This window comes from Ochotona princeps, chromosome 17, assembly GCF_030435755.1.
Source record: "Ochotona princeps isolate mOchPri1 chromosome 17, mOchPri1.hap1, whole genome shotgun sequence".
In the NCBI taxonomy this organism is placed as follows: Eukaryota; Metazoa; Chordata; class Mammalia; order Lagomorpha; family Ochotonidae; genus Ochotona; species Ochotona princeps.
Genome location: NC_080848.1, coordinates 43100895 through 43117975, shown reverse-complemented (window position 1 = coordinate 43117975; position 17081 = coordinate 43100895).

Genomic DNA, 17081 nt, shown 5'->3' with positions numbered 1-17081 from the left:
TCTGGCAGCACATATGTCTGAAAGTGGATATGACAAATATGGAACTCTGTTTGGTGGTAAATGGCAACTGCCGAAACAGCAGCACAGCTCTTCCAGTGCCAAAACAACTCCTCCTGCCTCATGAACTTAACATACCATCAGCTGTCCTGGCAGCTATCTAGGAAACCTTGTTGGGTCACTTCCGGTCCCATGCCCATTGAGCCCAGTGCGATAGAATCAAGCAGCTTGAGCACTCACACAAAATGACCATTGAGATCCTCACTCAAGGCGCTCAAAACCCCACAGAAAAAGACAAGTTCAGTGCCCAAGCCATTTCCCGTTGCCATGGAAACCAAGTGCTCTGGCAGCACATATGTCTGAAAGTGGATATGACACCTAGGGAAGGGAGTGTGGTGGTGAATGGCAACTGCCCGAAGCAGCAGCATACTCTTTCAGTGCGAATACAACTCCACCTACCTCATGAACTTCAGATAGCATCAGCTGTCCTGGCAGCTATCTAGGAAACCCTGTTGGGTCACTTCCGGTCCCATGCCCATTGAGACCAGTGGGATGCAATCAAGCAGCTTGAGCACCCACACAAAGCTAACATGGAGCTCCTCACTCAAGGCGCTCAAATTCCCACAGTCAGAGACAAGTTCAGTGCCCAGGCCATTTCCCGCTGCCATGCAAACCAAGTGCTCTGGCAGCACATATGTGTGAAAGTGGATATGACACCTAGGGAAGGGAGTGTGGTGGTGAATGGCAACTGCCCCAAGCAGCAGCACAGCTCTTCCAGTGCCAAAACAACTCCACCTGCCTCATGAACTTCACATACCATAAGCTGTCTTGGCAGCTATCTTGAAAACCCTGTTGGGATACTTCCAGTCCCATGCCCTTTGAGCTTAGCAGGATGGAATTAAGCAGCTTGACCAAGTACACAAAACGATCATGGAGCTCCTCACTTAAGGCGATTAAATCCCCACAGCTAAGGACAAGTTCAGTGCCCAAGCCATTTCCCGCTGCCATGGAAACCAAGTGCTCTGGCAGCACATATGTCTGAAAGTGGATAAGACACGTAGGGAACATTGTGTGGTGGTGAATGGCAACTGGCCAAAGCAGCTGCATACTCTTCCAGTGCCAAAACAACTCCACCTGCCTCATGAACTTCACATACCATCAGCTGTCCTGGCAGCTCTCTAGGAAACCCTGTTGGGTCACTTCCGGTCCCATGCCCATGGAGCCCAGTGGGATGGAATCAAGCAGCTTGAGCACCCACACAACACTAACATGGAACTCCTCACTCAAGGCGCTGAAAACTCCACAGGCAAAGATAAGTTCAGCGCCATGACATTTCCCGCTGCAATGGAAACCAAGTGCTCTGGCAGCACATATGTCTGAAAATGAATATGACACCTAGGGAAGGGAGTGTGGTGGTGAATGGCAACTGCCCGAAGCAGCAGCACAGCTCTTCCAGTGCCAAAACAACTCCACCTGCCTCATGAACTTCACATACCATCAGCTGTCCTGGCAGCTATCTAGGAAACCCTGTTTGGTCACTTCCGGTCCCATGCTCATTGATCCAAGCGGGATGGAATCAAGCAGCTTGAGCACCCACACAAAACCAACATGGAGCTCCTCACTCAAGGCGCTCAAAACTCCACAGGCAAAGATAAGTTCAGTGCCCAAGCCATTTCCCGCTGCCATGGAAACCAAGTGCTCCGGCAGCACATATGTCTGAAAGTGGATATGACACTTAGGGTAGGGAGTGTGGTGGTGAATGGCAACTGCCCGAAGCATCAGCAAGCTCTTCCAGTGCCAAAACAACTCCACCTGCCTCATGAACTTCACATACCATCAGCTGTCCTGGCAGCTATCTAGGAAAAACTGGTTACTCACTTCCGGTCCCATGCCCATTGAGCCCAGTGGGATGGAATTAAGCAGCTTGACCATCCACACAAAATGTCATGGAGCTCCTCACTCAAGGCCATCAAATCCCCACAGCCAAGGACAAGTTTAGTGCCCAAGCCATTTCCCGCTGCCATGGAAACCAAGTGCTCTGGCAGCACATATGTCTTAAAGTGGATATGACACCTAGGGAACTCTGTGTGCTGGTGAATGGCAACTGGCCGAAGCAGCTGCATACTCTTCCAGTGCCACAACAACTCGACCTGCCTCATGAACTTCACATACCATCAGCTCTTCTGGCAGCTATCTAGGAAAACCTGTTGGGTCACTTGCGGTCCCATGGCCATTGAGCCCAGTGGGATGGAATCAATCAGCTTGAGCACCCACACAACACTAACATGAAGCTCCTCACTCAAGGCGCTCAAATCCCCACAGTCAAAGACAAGTTTAGTGCCCAAGCCATGACATTTCCCGCTGCCATGGAAACCAAGTGCTCTGGCAGCACATATGTCTGAAAGTGGATATGACACCTGTGGAACTTGGTGTGGCGGTGAGTGGCAACTGGCCGAAGCAGCTGCATACTCTTCCAGTGCCAAAACAACTCCACCTGCCTCATGAACTTCACATACCATGAGTTGTCCTGGCAGCTATCTAGGAAACCCTGTTGGGTCACTTCCTGTCCCATGCCCATTGAACTTAGCAGGATGGAATTAAGCAGCTTGACCACCCACACAAAACGATCATGGAGCTCCTCACTCAAGGCACTCAATTCCCCAAGCCTAAGACAAGTTCAGTGCCCAAGCTATTTCCCGCTGCCATGGAAACCAAGTGCTCTGGCAGCACATATGTCTGAAAGTGGATATGACACCTATGGAACTCTGTGTCGTGGTGAATGGCAACTGCCGCAAGCAGCTGCACAGCTGTTCCAGTGCCAAAATAACTCCACTTGCCTCATGAACTTCACATACCATCAGCTGTCCTGGCAGCTATCTCGGAAACCCTGTTGGTTCACTTGCGGTCCCATGCCCATTGAGCCCAGTGGGATGGAATCAAGCAGCTTGAGCAAACACACAAAAGGAACATGGAGCTCCTCACTCAAGGCGCTGAAATCCCCACAGCCAAAGACAAGTTCAGTGCCCAAGCCATGACATTTCACGCTGCCATGGAAACCAAGTGCTCTGGCAGCACATATGTCTGAATTTGGATATGACACCTAGGGAAGGGAGTGTGCTGGTGAATGGCAACTGCCCGAAGCAGCAGCACAGCTCTTCCAGTGCCAAAACACTATACCTCCCTCATGAACTTCACATAATATCAGCTGTCCTGGCAGCTCTCAAGGAAAACCTGTTGGGTCATTTGCGGTCCCATGGCCATTGAGCCCAGTAGGATGGAAACAAGCAGCTTGAGCACCCACACAAAACTAACATGGTGCTCCTCACTTAAGGCGCTTAAAACTCCACAGCCAAAGACAATTTCAGTGCCCAAGCCATTTCCCGCTGCCATGGAAACCAAGTGCTCTGGCAGCACATATGTCTGATAGTGGTTATGACACCTAGGCAAGGGAGTGTGGTGGTGAATGGCAACTGGCCGAAACAGCTCCACAGCTCTTTCAGTGCCAAAACAACTCCACCTGCCTCATGAACTTCACATACCATCAGCTGTCCTGGCAGCTATCAAGGAAACTCTATTGGGTCACTTGCAGTTCCATGCCCATTGAGGCCAGTGGGATGGAATTTAGCAGCTTGAGCACCCAAACAAAACGATCAGGGAGCTCCTCAGTCAAGGCGCTCAAAACCCCACAGCAAAAGACAAGTTCAGTGCCCAAGCCATTTCCCGCTGCCATGGAACCCAAGTGCTCTGGCAGCACATATGTCTGAAAGTGGATATGACACCTAGGGAAGGGAGTGTGGTGGTGAATGGCAACTGCCCGAGGCAGCAGCACAGCTCTTCCGGTGAAAAAACAACTCCACCTGCCTCATGAACTTCACATACAATCAGCTGTCATGGTAGGTATCGAAGATAACCTGTTGGGTCACTCCCTGCCCAATGTCCATTGAGCCCAGTGGGATGGAATCAAGCAGCTTGAGCACACACACAAAGCTAACATGAAGCTCCTCATTCAAGGCGCTCAAATCCACACAGCCTAAGACAAGTTCAGTGCCCAAGCCATTTCCCGCTGCCATGGAAACCAAGTGCTCTGGCAGCACATATGTCTGAAAGTGGATATGACACCTATGGAACTCTGTGTGGTGGTGAATGGCAACTGGCCGAAGCAGCTGCATACTCTTCCAGTGCCAAAACAACTCCACCTGCCTCATGAACTTCACATACCATCAGCTGTCCTGGCAGCTATCTAGGATACCCTGTTGGGTCACTTCCGGTCCCATGCCCATTGATTCCAGTGGGATGGAATGAAGGAGCTTGAGCACCCACACAACACTTACATGGAGCTCCTCATTCAAGGCGCTCGTAAATCCACAGCCAAAGACAATTTCAGTGCCCAAGCAATTTCCCGCTGCCATGGAAACCAAGTGCTCTGGCAGCACATATGTCTGAAAGTGGATATGACACCTTTGGAACTCTGTGTGGTGGTGAATGGCAACTGCCCGAAGCAGCAGCCCAGCTCTTCCAGTGCCAAAACAACTCCACCTGCCTCATGAACTTCATATACCATCAGCTGTCCTTGCAGCTATCTAGGAAACCCTGTTGGGTCACATCCGGTCCCATGCCCATTGAGCCCAGTGGGATGCAATCAAGCAGCTTGAGCACGCACACAAAACTTACATGCAGCTCCTCACTCAAGGCGCTCAAAACTCCACAGCCAAAGACAATTTCAGTGCCCAAGCCATTTCCCGCTGCCATGGAAACCAAGTGCTCTGGCAGCACATATGTCTGAAAGTGGTTATGACACCTAGGGAAGGGAGTGTGGTGGTGAATGGCAACTGCCCGAAGCAGCAGCACAGCTCTTCCAGTGCCAAAACAACTCCACCTGCCTCATGAACTTCACATACCATCAGCTGTCCTGGCAGCTATCAAGGATACCCTGTTGGGTCACTTGCAGTTCCATGCCCATTGAGGCCCAGTGGGATGGAATCAAGCAGCTTGAGCACCCACAAGAAACGAACATGGAGCTCCTCAGTAAAGGCGCTCAAAACCCCACAGCAAAAGACAAGTTCAGTGCCCAATCCATTTCCCGCTGCCATGGAAACCAAGTGCTCTGGCATCACATATGTCTGAAAGTGGATATGACACCTAGGGAAGGGAGTGTGGTAGTGAATGGCAACTTCCCAAAGCAGCAGCACAGCTCTTGCAGTGCCAAAACAACTCCACCTGCCTCATGAACTTCACATACCATCAGCTGTCCTGGCAGCTTTCTAGGAAACCCTGTTGGGTCACTTGCGGTCCCATGCCCATTGAGCCCAGTGGGATGGAATCAAGCAGCTTGAGCACCCACACAAAACGAACATGGAGCTCCTCACTCAAGGCGCTCAAATCCCCACAGCCAAAGACAAGTTCAGTGCCCAAGCCATTTCCCGCTGCCATGGAAACCACGTACTCAGGTAGCTCATATGTCTGAAAGTGGATATGACACCTATGGAACTCTGTGTGGTGGTGAGTGGCAACTGGCCGAAGCAGCTGCATACTCTTCCAGTGCCAAAACAACTCCACCTGCCTCAGAAATTCACATACTATCAGCTGTCCTGGAAGCTATGTTGAAATCCGCTTTCGTTCCCTTCCGGTCCCATGCCCATTGAGCCCAGTGGGATGGAATCAAGCAGCTTGAGCACTCACACAAAGCTAACATGGAGCTCCTCACTCAAGGTGCTCAAATCCCCACAGCCAAAGACAAGTTCAGTGCCCAAGACATTTCCCGCTGCCATGGAAACCACGTGCTCTGGCAGCACATATGTCTGAAAGTGGATATGACACCTAAGGAACACTGTGTGGTTATGAATGGCAACTGCCCCAAGCAGCTGCACAGCTCTTCCAGTGCCAAAACAACTCCGCCTGCCTCATGAACTTCACATACCATCAGCTGTCTTGGCAGCTATCTAGGAAACCCTGTTTGGTCACTTCCGGTCCCATTCCCATTGAACTTAGCAGGATGGAATTAAGCAGCTTGACCACTCACACAAAACGATCATGGAGCTCCTCACTCAAGGCGATCAAATCCCCACAGCCAAGGACAAGTTCAGTGCCCAAGCCATTTCCCGCTGACATGGAAACCAAGTGCTCTGGCAGCACATATGTCTGAATGTGGATATGACACCTAGGGAACTCTGTGTGGTGGTGAGTGGCAACTGCCGCAAGCAGCAGCAAACTCTTCCAGTACCAAAACAACTCCACCTGCCTCATGAACTTCACATACCATCAGCTGTCCTGCAGGTATCTAGGAAACCTTGTTGGGTCACTTCCTGCCCAATGCCCTTTGAGCCCAGTGTGATGGAATCAAGCAGCTTGAGCACGCACACAAAAAACCTACATGGAGCTCCTCACTCAAGGCGCTCAAAACTCCACAGCCAAAGACAATTTCAGTGCCCAAGCCATTTCCCGCTGCCATGGAAACCAAGTACTCTGGCTGCACATATTTCTGATAGTGGTTATGACACCTAGGGAAGGGCGTGTGGTGGTGAATGGCAACAGGCCGAAACAGCTCCACAGCTCTTCCAGTGCCAAAACAACTCCACCTGCATCATGAACTTCACATACACTCAGCTGTCCTTGGTGGCTATCGAGGATACCCTGTTGGGTCACTTCCGGTCCCATACCCATTGAGCCCAGTGGGATGGAATCAAGCAGCTTGAGCACCCGCACAAAATGATCATGGAGCTCCTCACTCCAGGCGTTCAAAACTCCACAGCCAAAGACAAGATCAGTGCCCAAGCCATTTCCCGCTGCCATGGAAACCAAGTGCTGTGGCAACACATATGTCTGAAAGTGGATATGACACCTATGGAACTCTGTGTGGTGGTGAGTGGCAACTGCCGCAAGCAGCAGCAAACTCTTCCAGTACCAAAACAACTCCACCTGCCTCATGAACTTCACATACCATCAGCTGTCCTGGCAGCTCACAAGGAAATCTTGTTGGGTCACTTCCGGTCCCATGCCCATTGATCCCAGTGGGATGGAATCAAGCAGCTTGAGCACCCTCACAAAACGAACATGGAGCTCCTCACTCAAGGTGCTCAAATGCCCACAGCCAAAGACGAGTTCAGTGCCCAAGCCATTTCCCGCTGCCATGGAAACCAAGTGCTCTGGCAACACATATGTCTGAAAGTGGATATGACACCTAGGGAAGAGAGTGTGGTGGTGAATAGCAACTGCCCCAAGCAGCAGCAAACACTTCCAGTACCAAAACAACTCCACCTGCCTCATGAACTTCACATACAATTAGCTGTCCGGGCAGCTATGTTGAAATCCGTTTTGGTTCACTTCCGGTCCCATGCCCATTGAGCCCAGTGGGATGGAATCAAGCAGCTTGAGCACCCACACAAAACTAAAATGGAGCTCCTCACTCATTGCGCTCAAAACCCCACAGCCAAAGACAATTTCAGTGCCCAAGCCATTTCCCGCTGCCATGGAAACCAAGTGCTCTGGCAGCACATATGTCTGAAAGTGGATATGACACCTAGGGAAAGGGAGTGTGGTGGTGAATGGCAACTGCCCCAAGCAGCTGCATACTCTTCCAGTGCCAAAACAACTCCACCTGCTCATGAACTTCACATACCATCAGTTGTCCTGGCAGCTCTCAAGGAAAATCTGTTGGGTCACGTGCAGTCCCATGGCCTTTGAGCCCAGTGGGATGGAATCAAGCAGCTTGAGCACGCACACAAAACCCACATGGAGCTCCTCACTCAAGGCGCTCAAAGCTCCACAGCCAAAGACAATTTCATTGCCCAAACCATTTCCCGCTGCCATGGAAACCAAGTGCTCTGGCAGCACATATGTCTGAAAGTGGATATGAAACCTAAGGACGGGAGTGTGGTGGTGAATACCAACTGCCCCAGGCAGCAGCACAGCTCTTCCAGTGCCAAAACAACTACACCTGCCTCATGAACTTCACATACCCTCAGCTGTTCTGGCAGCTATCTAGGAAACAAAGTAGGGTCACTTCCGGTCCCATGCCCATTGAGCCCAGTGGGATGGAATCAAGCAGCTTGAGCACCCACACAAAACGATCATGGAGCTCCTCACTCCAGGCGCTCAAAACTCCACAGCCAAAGACAAGTTCAGTGCCCAAGCCATTTCCCGCTGCCATGGAAACCAAGTGCTCTGGCAGCACATATGTCTGATAGTGGTTATGACACCAAGGGAAGGGAGTGTGGAGGTGAATGACAACTGCCCGAAGCAGCAGCACAGCTCTTCCAGTGCCAAAACAACTCCACCTGCCTCATGAACTTCACATACCATCAGCTGTCCTGGCAGCTATCAAGGAAACTCTGTTGGGTCACTTGCAGTTCCATGCCCATTGAGGCCAGTGGGATGGAATTTAGCAGCTTGAGCACCCAAACAAAACGATCAGGGAGCTCCTCAGTCAAGGCGCTCAAAACCCCACAGCCAAAGACAAGTTCAGTGCCCAAGCCATTTTCCGCTGCCACGGAAACCAAGTGCTCTGGCAGCACATATGTCTGAAAGTGGATATGACACCTAGGGAAGGGAGTGTGGTGGTGAATGGCAACTGCCCGAGGCAGCAGCACAGCTCTTCCGGTGCCAAAACAACTCCACCTGCCTCATGAACTTCACATACAATCAGCTGTCATGGTAGCTATCGAAGATAACCTGTTGGGTCACTCCCTGCCCAATGTCCATTGAGCCCAGTGGGATGGAATCAAGCAGCTTGAGCACGCACACAAAACGAACATGGAGCTCCTCACTCAAGGCGCTCAAAACTCCACATCCAAAGACAAGTTCAGTGCCATGCCATTTCCCGCTGATATGGAAACCAAGTGCTCTGGCAGCACATATGTCTGAAAGTGGATATGACACCTATGGAACTCTGTGTGCTGGTGAATGGCAACTGGCCGAAGCAGCTGCATACTCTTCCAGTGCCAAAACAACTCCACCTGCTCATGAACTTCACATACCATCAGCTGTCCTGGTAGCTATCTAGGAAAAACTGGTTAGTAACTTCCGGTCCCATGCCCATTGAGCCCAGTAGGATGGACTCAAGCAGCTTGAGCACCCACACAAAACGATCATGGAGCTCCTCACTCAAGGCGATCAAATCCCTACAGCCAAAGACAAGTTCAGTGCCCAAGCCATTTCCCGCTGCCATGGAAACCAAGTGCTCTGGCAGCACATACGTCTGAAAGTGGATATGACACCTTTGGAACTCTGCGTGGTCGTTAATGGCAACTGCCCGAAGCAGCAGTACAGCTCTTCCTGTGCCAAAACAACTACACCTCCCTCATGAACTTCACATACCATCAGCTGTCCTGGCAGCTCTCAAGGAAAACCTTTTGGGTCACTTCCGGTCCCATGCCCATTGAGCCCAGTGGGATGGAATCAAGCAGCTTGAGCACCCACACAAAACCAACATGGAGCTCCTCACTCAAGGCTCTCAAATCTCCAGAACCAAAGACAAGTTCAGCGCCATGACCTTTCCCGCTGCCATGGAAACCAAGTGCTCTGGCAGCACATATGTCTGAAAGTGGATATGACATCTAGGGAAGGGAGTGTGGTGGTGAATGACAACTGCACGAGGCAGCAGCACAGCTCTTCCTGTGCCAAAACAACTCCACCTGCCTCATGAACTTCACATACCATCTGCTGTCTTGGCAGCTATCTAGGAAACCCTTTTTGGTCACTTCCGGTCCGATGCCCATTGAGCCCAGTGGGATGGAATCAAGCAGCTTGAGCACCCACACAAAACGAACATTGAGCTCCTCACTCAAGGCCATCAAATCCCCACAGCCAAGGACAAGTTCAGTGCCCAAGCCATTTCCCGCTGCCATGGAAACCAAGTGCTCTGGCAGCACATATGTCTGAAAGTGGATATGACACCTAGGGAACACTGTGTGATGGTGAATGGCAACTGGCCGAAACAGCTGCATACTCTTCCAGTGCCAAAACAACTCCACCGGCATCATGAACTTCACATACCATCAGCTGTCCTGGCAGCTATCTAGGAAACCCTGTTGGGTCACTTGAGGTCCCATGACCATTGAGCCTAGTGGGATGCAATCAAGCAGCTTGAGCACCCACACAAAACGATCATGGAGCTCCTCACTCAAGGCGCTCAAATCCCCACAGCCTAAGACAAGTTCAGTGCCCAAACTATTTCCCGCTGCCATGGAAACCAAGTGCTCTGGCAGCACATATGTCTGAAAGTGGATATGACACCTAGGGAAGGGAGTGTGCTGGTGAATGGCAACTGCCCGAAGCAGCAGCACAGCTCTTCCAGTGCCAAAACAACACCACCTGCCTCATGAACTTCACATACCATCAGCTGTCCTGGCAGCTATCTAGGAAACCCTGTTGGTTCACTTCCGGTCCCATGACCATTGAGCCCAGGGGGATGGAATCAAGCAGCTTGAGCACCCACACAACACTAACATGGAGCTCCTCACTCAAGGCGCTCAAATCCCCACAGCCAAAGACAAGTTCAGTGCCCAAGCCATGACATTTCCCGCTGCCATGGAAACCAAGTGCTCTGGCAACACATATGTCTGAAAGTGGATATGACACCTAGGAAAGGGAGTGTGCTGGTGAATGGCAACTCCCGCAAGCAGCAGCAGAGCTCTTCCAGTGCCAAAACAACTCCACCTGCCTCATGAACTTCACATACCATCAGCTGTCCGGGCAGCTCACAAGGAAACCTTGTTGGGTCACTTCCGGTCCCATGCCCATTGAGCCCAGTGGGATGGAATCAAGCAGCTTGAGCACGCACACAAAGTAACATGGAGCTCCTCACTCAAGGTGCTCAAATGCCCACAGCCAAAGACAAGTTCAGTGCCCAAGCCATTTCCCACTGCCATGGAAACCAAGTGCTCTGGCAACACATATGTCTGAAAGTGGATATGACACCTATGGAAGAGAGTGTGGTGGTGAATAGCAACTGCCCCAAGCAACAGCAAACTCTTCCAGTACCAAAACAACTCCACCTGCCTCATGAACTTCACATACCATCAGCTGTCCTGGCAGCTATGTTGAAATCCGTTTTGGTTCACTTCCGGTCCCATGCCCATTGAGCCCAGTGGGATGGAATCAAGCAGCTTGAGCACCCACACAAAACGAACATGGAGCTCCTCACTCAAGGCGCTCAAATCCCCACAGCCAAAGACAAGTTCAGTGCCCAAGCCATTTCCGGCTGCCATGGAAACCAAGTGTTCTTTCAGCACATATGTCTGAAAGTGGATATGACACCTACGGAAAGGAGTGTGGTGGTGAATTGCAACTGCCCGAAGCAGCAGCACAGCTCTTCCAGTGCCAAAACTACTCCACCTGCCTCATGAACTTCACATACCATCAGCTGTCCTGGCAGCTATCTGGGAAACCCTGTTGAGTCACTTCCGGTCCCATGCCCATTGAGCCCAGTGGGATGGAATCAAGCAGCCTGAGCACTCACACAAAACCAACATGGAGCTCCTCACTCAAGGTGCTCAAATCTCCACAGCCAAAGACAAGTTCAGTGCCATGGCATTTCCCGCTGCCATGGAAACCAAGTGCTCTGGCATCACATATGTCTGAAAGTGGATATGACACCTAGGTAAGGGAGTGTGGTGGTGAATATCAACTGCCCCAAGCAGATACACAGCTCTTCCAATGCCAAAACAACTCCATCTGCATCATGAATTTCACATACCATTAGCTATCCTGGCAGCTATCTAGGAAACCCTGTTGGGTCACTTCCGGTCCCATGCTCATTGAGCCCAGTGGGATGGAATCAAGCAGCCTGAGAACCCACACAAAACCAACATGGAGCTCCTCACTCAAGGCGCACAAAAATCCCCACAGCAAAAGACAAGTTCAGTGCCCAAGCCATTTCCCACTTCCATGGAAACCAAGTGCTCTGGCAGCACATATGTCTGAAAGTGAATATGACACCTATGGAAGGGAGTGTGGTGGTGGATAGCAACTGTCCCAAGCAGCAGCAAACTCTTCCAGTGCCAAAACAACTCCACCTGCCTCACGAACTTCACATACCATCAGCTGTCCTGCCAGCTATGTTGAAATCAGTTTTGGTTCACATCCGGTCCCATGCCCATTTAGCTCTATGGGATGGAATCAAGCAGCTTGAGCACGCACACAAAACCCACATGGAGCTCCTCACTCAAGGCGCTCAAAACCCCACAGCCAAAGACAAGTTCAGTGCCCAAGCCATTTCCCGCTGCCATGGAAACCAAGTGCTCTGGCATCACATATGTCTGAAAGTGAATATGACACCTAGGGAAGGGAGTGTGGTGGTGGATAGCAACTGCCCAAAGCAGCAGCACAGCTCTTCCAGTGCCAAAACAACTCCACCTGCCTCATGAACTTCACATACCATCAGCTGTCCTGACAGCTATCTAGGCAACCCTGTTGGGTCACTTCCTGTCCAATGCCCTTTGAGCCCAGTGGGATGGAATCAAGTAGCTTGAGCACACATAGAAAAACGAACATGGAGCTCCTCACTCAAGGTGCTCAAATCCCCACAGCCAAAGACAAGTTCAGTGCCCAAGACATTTCCCACTGCCATGGAAACCAAGTGTTCTGGCAGCACATATGTCTGAAAGTGGATATGACACCTATGGAACTCTGTTTGGTGGAGAATGGCAACTGCCCGAAGCAGCAGCACAGCTCTTCCAGTGCCAAAACAACTCCACCTGCCTCATGAACTTCACATACCATCAGCTGTCCTGGCAGCTATATAGGAAACCCTGTTGGGTCACTTGCGGTCCCATGCCCATTGAGCCTAGTGGGATGGGATCAAGCAGCTTGAGCACGCAAACAAAACAAATATGGAGCTCCTGACTCAAGGCGCTCAAATCTCCACAAGCAAAGACAAGTTCAGTGCCCAAGCCATTTCCCGCTGCCATGGAAACCAAGTGCTCTGGCAGCACATATGTCTGAAAGTGGATATGACACCTAGGGAAGGGATTGTGGTGGTGAATGGCAACTGCCCCAGGCAGCTGCACAGCTCTTCCAGTGCCAAAACAACTCCACCTGCCTCATGAACTTCACATACCATCAGCTGTCTTGGCAGCTATCTAGGAAACCCTGTTTGGTCACTTCCGGTCCCATGCCCATTGAACTTAGCAAGATGGAATTAAGCAGCTTGACCACCCACACAAAACGATCATGGAGCTCCTCAGTCAAGGTGATCAAATCCCCACAGCCAAGGACAAGTTCAGTGCCCAAGCCATTTCCCGCTGCCATGGAAACCAAGTGCTCTGGCAGCACATATGTCTGAAAGTGGATATGACACCTATGGAACTCTGTGTGGTGGTGAATGGCAACTGCCCGAAGCAGCTGCATACTCTTCCAGTGCCAAAACAACTCCACCTGCTCATGAACTTCACATACCATCAGCTGTCCTGGCAGCTATCTAGGAAACCCTGTTGGCTCACTTCCGGTCCCATGCCCATTGAGCCTAGTGGGATGGGATCAAGCAGCTTGAGCACGCACACAAAACAAATATGGAGCTCCTCACTCAAGGCGCTCAAATCTCCACAAGCAAAGACAAGTTCAGTGCCCAAGCCATTTCCCGCTGCCATGGAAACCAAGTGCTCTGGCAGCACATATGTCTGAAAGTGGATATGACACCTAGGGAAGGGATTGTGGTGGTGAATGGCAACTGCCCCAGGCAGCTGCACAGCTCTTCCAGTGCCAAAACAACTCCACCTGCCTCATGAACTTCACATACCATCAGCTGTCTTGGCAGCTATCTAGGAAGCCCTGTTGGGTCACTTCCGGTCCCATGCCCATTGAACTTAGCAAGATGGAATTAAGCAGCTTGACCACCCACACAAAACGATCATGGAGCTCCTCACTCAAGGCCATCAAATCCCCACAACCAAGGACAAGTTCAGTGCCCAAGCCATTTCTCGCTGCCATGGAAACCAAGTGCTCTGGCAGCACATATGTCTGAAAGTGGATATGACACCTAGGGAAGGGATTGTGGTGGTGAATGGCAACTGCCCCAGGCAGCTGCACAGCTCTTCCAGTGCCAAAACAACTCCACCTGCCTCATGAACTTCACACACACTCAGATGTCCTTGGTGGCTATCGAGGATACCCTGTTGGGTCACTCCCTGCCCAATGTCCTTTGAGCCAAGTGGGATGGAATCAAGCAGCTTGAGCACCCACACAAAGCTAACATGGAGCTCCTCACTCAAGGCGCTCAAATCCCCATAGCCAAGCACAAGTTCAGTGCCATGCCATTTCCCGCTGACATGGAAACCAAGTGCTCTGGCAGCACATATGTCTGAAAGTGGATATGACACCTAGGGAAGGTAGTGTGGTGGTGAATAACAACTGCCCGAAGCAGCAGCACAGCTCTTCCAGTGCCAAAATAACTCCACCTGCATCATGAACTTCACATACTATCAGCTGTCTTGGCAGTTTTCTAGGAAACCCTGTTGGGTCACTTGCTTTTCCCATGCCCATTGAGCCCAGTGGGATGGAATCAAGCAGCTTGAGCACCCGCACAAAAGGAACATGGAGCTCCTCACTCAAGGCGCTCAAATCCCCACATCCAAAGACAAGTTCAGTGCTCAAGCCATTTCCCGCTGCCATGGAAACCAAGTGCTCTGGCAGAAGATATATCTGAAACTGGATATGACACCAAGGGAGTGTGGTGGTGAATGGCAACTGCCCGAAGCAGCAGCACAACTCTTCCAGTGCCAAAACAACTCCACCTGCCTCATGAACTTCACATACCATCAGCTGTCCTGGCAGCTATATAGGAAACCCTGTTGGGTCACTTGCGGTCCCATGGCCATTGAGAGCAGTGGGATGGAATCAAGCAGTTTGAGCACACACACAAAACCTACATGGCGCTCGTCACTCAAGGCGATCAAAAGCCCCACAGCCAAAGACAAGTTCAGTGCCCAAGCCATTTCCCTCTGCCATGGAAACCAAGTGCTCTGGCAGCACATATGTCTGAAAGTGGATATGACACCGAGGGAAGTAAGTGTGGTGGTGAATGGCAACTGCCCGAGGCAGCTGCACACTCTTCCAGTGCTAAAACAACTCCACCTGCCTCATGAACTTCACATGCCATCAGCTGTCCTTTCAGCTATCTAGGAAAACATATTGGGTCACTTCCGGTCCCATGCCCATTGAGCTTAGCGGGATGTAAGTAAGCAGCTTGAGCACCCACACAAAACTAACATGGAGCTCCTCACTCAAGGCGATCAAATCCCCACAGCCAAGGACAAGTTCAGTACCCAAGCCATTTCCCGCTGCCATGGAAACCAAGTGCTCTGGCAGCACATATGTCTGAAAGTGGATATGACACCTAGGGAAGGGAGTGTGTGGCTGAATGGCAAATGCCCCATGCACTACACAGCTCTTCCAGTGCCAAAACAACTCCACCTGCCTCATGAACTTCACATACCATGAATGTCCCAACAGCTATGTTGGAATTCGTTTTGGTTCACTTCCCGTCCCATGCCCATTGAGCCCAGGGGGATGGAGTCAAGCAGCTTGAGCACCCACACAAAACTAAAATGCAGCTCCTCACACAAGACGCTCAAAACCCCACAGCCAAAGACAAGTTCAGTGCCCAAGCCATTTCCCACTGCCATGGAAACCAAGTGCTCTGGCAGCACATATGTCTGAAAGTGGATATGACACATATGGAACTCTGTGTGGTGGTGAGTGACAACTGCCCCAAGCAGCTTCATACTCTTCCAGTGCCAAAACAGCTCCACCTGCCTCATGAACTTCACATACCATCAGCTGTCTTGGCAGTTTTCTAGGAAACCCTGTTGGGTCACTTGCGGTCCCATGGCCATTGAGCCCAGTGGGATGGAATCAAGCAGCTTGAGCAAACACACAAAAGGAACATGGAGCTCCTCACTCAAGGCGCTGAAATCCCCACAGCCAAAGAAAAGTTCACTGCTCAAGCCATTTCCCGCTGCAATGGAAACCAAGTGCTCTGGCAGAAGATATATCTGAAAGTGGATATGACACCAAGGGAGTGTGGTGGTGAATGGCCACTGCCCGAAGCAGCAGCACAGCTTTTCCAGTGACAAAACAACTCCACCTCCCTCATGAACTTCACATACCATCAGCTGTCCTGGCAGGTCTCGCGGATACCCTGTTTGATCACTTGCGGTCCCATGGATATTGAGCCCAGTGGGATGGAATCAAGCAGCTTGAGCACCCACACAAAACCTACATGGAGCTCCTCACTCAAGGTGATCAAAAGCCCCACAGCCAAAGACAAGTTCAGTGCCATGCCATTTCCCGCTGCAATGGAAACCAAGTGCTCTGGCAGCACATATGTCTGAAAGTGGATATGACACCTAGGGAACGGAGTGTGGTGGTGAATGGCAACTGCCCGAGGCAGCTGCACACTCTTCCAGTGCTAAAACAACTCCACCTGCCTCATGAACTTCACATACCATCAGCTGTCTTGGCAGCTATCTAGGAAATCATGTTGGGTCACTTCCGGTCCCATGCCTATTGAGTTTAGCGGGATGGAATTAAGCAGCTTGAGCACCCACACAAAACTAACATGGAGCTCCTCACTCAAGGCGATCAAATGCCCACAGCCAAGGACAAGTTCAGTGCCCAAGCCATTTCCCGCTGCCATGGAAACCACGTGCTCTGGCAGCACATATGTCTGAAAGTGGATATGACACCTAGGGAACGGAGTGTGGTGGTGAATGGCAAATGCCCGAAGCAGCAGAATACTCTTCCATTGCCAAAACAACTTCACCTGCCTCATGAACTTCACATACTATCAGCTGTCCAGGCAGCTATCAAGGAAACTCTCTTAGGTCACTTCCATTCTCAAGCCGATTGAGCCCAGTGGGATGGAATCAAGCAGCTTCAGCAAGCACACAAAACGAACATGGAGCTCCTCACACAAGGTGCTCAAAATCCCACAGCCAAAGACAAGTTCAGTGCCCAAGCCATTTCCCGCTGCCATGGAAACCAAGTGCTCTGGCAGCACATATGTCTGAAAGTGGATATGACACCTAGGGAACTCTGTGTGCTGGTGAATGGCAATTGCTCGAGGAAGCTGCACACTCTTCCAGTGCTAA